This window comes from Varanus komodoensis, unplaced genomic scaffold (genome assembly GCF_004798865.1).
Source record: "Varanus komodoensis strain SLA01 unplaced genomic scaffold, ASM479886v1 scaffold47, whole genome shotgun sequence".
Taxonomy (NCBI): Eukaryota; Metazoa; Chordata; class Lepidosauria; order Squamata; family Varanidae; genus Varanus; species Varanus komodoensis.
Genome location: NW_025336045.1, coordinates 67,713 through 73,712, shown reverse-complemented (window position 1 = coordinate 73,712; position 6,000 = coordinate 67,713). Strand labels below are relative to the sequence as shown.

Below are 6,000 nucleotides of genomic sequence, written 5' to 3'. Positions count from 1 at the left end.
CGTGGGCGCCGGGCGCCGCCTCCCGCTGCCCACTGCGGGCGGGAGAGCGCGCGTGTCTGCGCGCCGAGTCCGGGGAGAGCCGCTCTCGGCGCGGCGGCTGCTCAGCGGCCGCCGGGGGCCCGCGCGCTCCCTGCTCTCGGCCGCCTTCCTCGCCCGCAATATGCCTCCACGGCCCTCTGGCTGGTCGCCATGGCGAGGATTCGCGGGCGCCCGGCGCCGTCCTCCTCGCTCCCGGGGCGGCTGGCCGCCACGTCGCTTTGGCTGCTGCCGCTGCTGCTGCTGCTGCTGCTGAAGGGGCGGCTGGGCAGCGCTGCCGCGGCCTCCGACCTGAGCCTAGGAAGGCGCTCTGCGCAGCACCCTCAGCGAGCCGCGCCGCCGAGGGCATCTCCTCCTTCCTCCTCCTCCCCCGTGGCAGCTCCAGGTACGTGTTCTCCCTCGGCTCCGCGCCGCTTGCAAGCCCTTGCGGCTTAGCCCCAAACGGAACAGCGCCCCTCCCGCCCACGCCTTTCCTGTGCAGCGCGACCCGTTTCTCCCCCACTGCGGGGCTTGCACCCGTAGCGTTCTCTGCAGGGCCCCCTCCGTGTCGGCGGGTCTGTTCCGCTCAGGTCTACCGTTGGTCACACCCCTTGGATGCCCGCGGGCGCTCGCAATGCGCCCCCGCCTCTTCGGCGCCCTCCCTCTTAAGAACCCATCCCCGTCTCCTGGTTGATGACTTGGCAACGGGCTTCCCTCAGGACGCATCCTCGGCAGTGGCTTGCTCGCGTTGCGCTCGCCTCTTTAACGGGCACGCGGGATTAGCGCGCCTGCAGCCTCGCCGCCGCGGCAGCTCACTGCAAGCTTCTTAGCTCTCAGGAGCCTTGTCGCAGCAGCTCCTTGGGCTGAATGCATGGTTTGCAGAGAGCCCGCCGCCGTGTCTCTCGGAAGGCTCGAGAGTTGCACCGAAGCGTTGCCCCAGTTTGTGTCAAGCATCGCCTCGTTTTTCTCGCCGAGTTTGCAGCTCACACAGATCTTCCTTCCTCTCTCCTGCGCCTCCCCCGCCACGAGTTGCCACCCATTCTGCCCTCTCTCCCTCTTTCACGACTTGTACCTTCAGCCCCAGCTTTGGCCTGAGCAAGATCGGATCATTTTGCGCATGGTAAAAAGGCAGAATAATTCTGGGCCAGTAGAAGGCAAAGGGAATATGTTTTCTCCCAGGAAAATGCGGGTGCAGTTTCAGCGGGAGCAAGCTGGTGGTGAGACTGCAAGCGCCTTCTTCCTACCCCGCCGCGAAAATCCATTCGCTTCCTTGATTAATGAAGCCCACCTAATTGTCTTCTCGTTTGTATGCGCCCCCACTGGTTGCATCGTCAGCACTCCCTTTCCCCGTGAAGCGGCACCTGTGTAGCGCCGCTTGCGTGAGTAGGCAGGCTCCCTCGTTCGCTCTGTGCCTTTAAAGCTTTCCCTTTAAATCTTGCCGTCTCTCCCCTTTTCCCAGTGGAGCACCCTCGCCATGCATGCGCTGCTTGTTATTTATGGATAGTGTTGCTGGGGAAGGGTCTTGGCCACTGTGTGTTTAATGAAGCGGCTTCCGGGTCTCTGGGGATGTGAATTAGCCCTGCGGTTGCTCTTCTTTCCCCACTATGGGATTTAATAGCTTCCCTAGAGCAGCTGCTGCTATACTTTAAAGCCGATATGAAAGTGTCTTCGTTGACATATTGGGACTAGACCTTCATTGGCAATTCCTCTGAAATGGGAAACGGAGAATATCTTCTTTTGAGTCATGGAAGATGCCTCTGGTTTGATGGGTGGGGGGATGTTGTTTAAGCAGGGAAAAGAGAAGGGAGTCCACCCTTCACAGAAGCATTTTGCATGATTTTATTTCACTTTTTATTTTGTCTTTACCTGGATTTTTATTTTAGCATTGAGTACTAGGCAAAATGTTAGAGCTGACATTAAAAACTGACCTTGTGCTCTTATTTGGCATGGACCAAACATATGCAGTATGTGACACATACAACAAGGAACTTACGCATCGGGTGCTCTGTGATGCATCATTGGTGATTTCATTTGCAAAGATGAAATGCTGGCCTCTGCACATCTGTCTGCATTTCTAATGCCAAATAATTGGTTTAATTTCTAACCAGATTTTTTTAAAAAATTAACTACTGCTGTCTTCTTGTTCACTGCTGTTCAGATTCTGTAGTACATTTTATGAGTGGAAATATGTTAAGAACTGGAAGGTTATGGTATGGTAAGTAGGTAGATGGCCATTATCATAAGATAATGCTATCTGGTAAGCATGGCTTAGCAAATTCATGTTTTCATCTAGACTTTAATGGCTGGTGTATGCTCAGACTCCTTTGGTGTCTGGCAAAATCTATGAGCTCACTTGTTTTTTTGGCATCCTCTGCTCAGCAAGAAAATGTGTCATTTCCCCCCTTGTGGCAGCAGAGTATCCAATAACGTGGCCCTATTTCAGACTTGATCAGGGAGCAGTAATCAAATGCTCCCCCACTGCAGCAGTGGAGTGCCAGAGCTGGTGCTCTGAGCCCTGTTCTGAGCCCATGTTCTTCGTGTTTATGCTCAGGCGTAGCTTATGTTATAACGAAAATGCTCTCAGTAGATTCAGTCTCCTTTCAGGCACTTGTTACTTAAGCCTCAAGACACCCTAGTAGTCACTGAACAGAACAAGGAAGCCGAGGCTCAGTTCTTTTCCCCTTGGACAAGCGGCCAAAGGAGATGTTTCTGCCTCAGTGAAGCCATTGCTTTATCTTTAAATGCTGAAGGCTATGATCCTGTGCATGCTTGCCCAGGAATAAGAGCTGGTGAACCCATTGGAGTTTACTTCTGTGTAGATGCATATTGAATTGCAGCCTAGGTAAACAGTATCCTCATGAAACATGTACTCATATGACTTAGGATATAATTCCCTGCATGTTTAGATAGGGAGAAAAAGTGTTCCAGTCTCAGGGTGCCTCAGCCAACATGGCTGGCTGGGAGTTTGTAGGATTTTTCTGTCTAAATGTACACTAGATTGCACCCTAAATAGAACCAGTAGAATTAAATCTAAGATTAGGGAAACGGGAGAACTTTTGCTTATTTTTAAGCAAAACAATCCAATTCATATTTCCTTGTCTTATTGTGGGAATTGGAACACAACCTGTCAGGCTGTATGTTTTTTTTAATTTTGTGATGCAGCTCATAACTCAAACGGCATGCAGAAACATTTACAATTAGGAAGGTTTGGAACAAATCTGAATATATTTGGGGAAACGGCATATAAATGAAACATTTAGAAAAAGTTTCTAAATAAAGAAAAAATTCATACTGATGTAGAAATTGGATGGATGGAAGAGACTTTCAGAGGAATAAACGGACACAAAACTAATTTGGCAATCTCTAACTACTTCAGTTCCAAAAACTACCTAACTTTATTCCAGAGAAAATGGAGCTATTTGCATTATGTTGACTTGAACAAAATAATGTTTCTTCCATAGTGGGAAGGGTTTTTTTTTCCTTTTTCTAAAACTAATTTAAGGATAATACAGATACAGTAGAGGAAGGAACCAAGTCTGTTTGCTGGCAATACCTCATTGGATGTGCTGGATGCCAAGTATATGAAAATGGACTACAAAAGAGAGATTATTTAAAATGGTTTCAGAATGTGTTCTTGGTTTAAAAATTACAAAAGATATTTTAAAAAATTAAATGTACTGGCACCACACTTGAGACAGCCTGGTTTTTGAAAATTGTTTTAAGTCATGATAGTGGATCTTACATTGAATGCATACGCCATATTGGAAATGATTCCAAGAACAACCCCAAATGGTTAATCAATGTAGAGGGGGGGTTTCTATAATAGAAAGTTGCCCAAATGAAGAGAATAAAAAGGAGCATGAACACTAGCAAAAACTGTAGACTTGCAGTAAGGCATGTGAAAAATGAAGAGCATAGTGCCAAAAATAATGAGATGGACAGTGATTCATTTCAGTGTCTGAGAAAACAGGCGGCTGATTAGGCCATTGTACTGCAAAGGTATGAAAGGATTTGTGAAGGAGAATAGAGAGATGATGGAAAAGGTGCATGGATTCTTCGCAGCCTGTCTTTGCTGTGCAAAATGTTCATATAAGGAAGGAACCTCAGAGGGCTCCTAGTTCAAGAGTTTAGTGATTCCTGTGCCTAAACCACTGTGGAGGAAAATGCAGAAAGAATCAAGTCAAATGGGCATGATTAGATCAAGTTCAGTGGATTGTCAACAAGTAAGAGAACAATATTAGCAAGTTTAGATGGCATGCATCAGAGTGTTGCTAAAGTAGTCAATTGAGAACTGATCGATTTTCTAACAAAAAATATAATGTTTACTACTTAACAGGATTAGAAAGAACCAATGTTATCAGCAATTTTTGAAGATTCAAAATGGGTGCAGGAAATTATAGATCTGTTAATTTTATATTGGGACCAGACATTGGGCTCTAAAATGGCGCCTGTGCTACACAGGAGGCCAGCTAAGCAATGAAAGCTCTGAAGCTTCAACATATGGATGAAGTGCTGGTATAGTGAGCAGGGAGTAGATGCGTTTCGGTACTGGGAAATGTTCTGACACACGATGGGCCTATATAAATGGAATGAGCTCCACTTGAACCAGAATGGAGCCAGACTGCTGCTGGAACTTAACTCAAGAAAGCTTCCATAGCAGCTGTTAAACTCAACCCTGGAGGAAGGTCAATGGGAGCTGGGATGCATCCAGTTCATGTGAATCCTCTTCTAACGCTATTGGGCACTTGGTGAAATTGGTGGGTGTGGACAGTATTAATTTATTAACTTATTTGGTAGATTCCGGGCAGGCAAGAGAAAGCCCATCTTCAGAATCATACAATAGCACAGTTGGAAAGGGCCAATAGGCCATTGGGTCAAACCCTTGCTCAATGCAAGACTCCAATTAAGGCATCCCCAACAGATGCATGAATGCCTCTAGTGTGGGAAAGCCCATGAACTCCTTAGGTACTTGGTTAAATTGTCATATGCTGTAACAATCTGGAGATTTTTCCTGATGTCCTGTTAGAATCCGGCTTCCTGTAACTTAAACCCATTATTCTATGCCCTGTGCTTTGGGGAGACTGAGAAGAGATCTTGGTCTTCCTCTGTTTGATAATCTTTCAAGTGCTTGAAGAATGCTATCGTATCTCCCCTCATTCTTCTCTTCTCATGGCTAAACATGTTCAGCTCTTTCAGTCTTTCTTCACAGTACTTTGTTTCTGGTTCCCGGATCATCTTGGTTGCCCTCCCATAAACTTTTCTGGTATGTCTGCATACATTAAGCTGTGGTTCCCAGAACTGGACTCAGTACTCCAAATGAGGCCTATCCAGTGCTGAGTAGAGTCCTAGTACTTCATGCAATTTATCAATTAATGAACCACAAAATAACATTTGCCTTTTTTTTGCAGCAATATCATACTTTTGACTCATATCCAGCTTGTGATCTACAACAACTCCAGGATCCTTGCAGTATTGTTGAGCCAAGTATTCCCCATCTTGTAATTATGCATTTGGATTCTTTTCTCTTTTAATTTTTATTTTGCTGCTTTCAGCCCGGTGCTCCAATCAAGATCACTTTGAATTTTGTTTCTGTCTTCCTGGATGTTGGTTATCCCATCCAATTTTGTGTCATCTGCAGATTTGATCAGCATTCCCTGCACCTCTTCATCCAAGTCATTAATAAAAATGTGGAAGAGCACTGTGGTATCCCACATGTTACTTCTCCCCAGTTTGAGAAAGGGCTGTCGATGAGCACTTTTTCATTCCAGTTCTGTAGCCAACCTGATAGTTGTTCTATTTAGCCCACTTTTAGCTAGTTTGATAATCAGGATATCATGGGGCATTTTGTCAAAAGCATTTCTCACATATTATGTTCTCACCATTCCCACAGTCCACTAGGGAGGTTACTCCATCGAAACATGAAACCAGATTAGTTTGGCAGGATTTGTTCTTGATAAATCCATGTTGACGTCTAAATAATCACTG

At 46.2% G+C, this 6,000-nt stretch overlaps 1 protein-coding gene across 1 annotated transcript in view; it reads left to right on the top strand.

The window, feature by feature from the left end:
- The first annotated feature begins 217 nt into the window (after positions 1–217).
- Positions 218–6,000, top strand: part of FAM171B (family with sequence similarity 171 member B) — a 48,372-nt gene continuing 42,589 nt past the window's right edge. The window contains exon 1 of the mRNA XM_044445179.1: positions 218–421. The gene's annotated coding sequence lies outside the window, so the exon portion shown is untranslated. The remainder of the gene's footprint in view (positions 422–6,000) is intronic.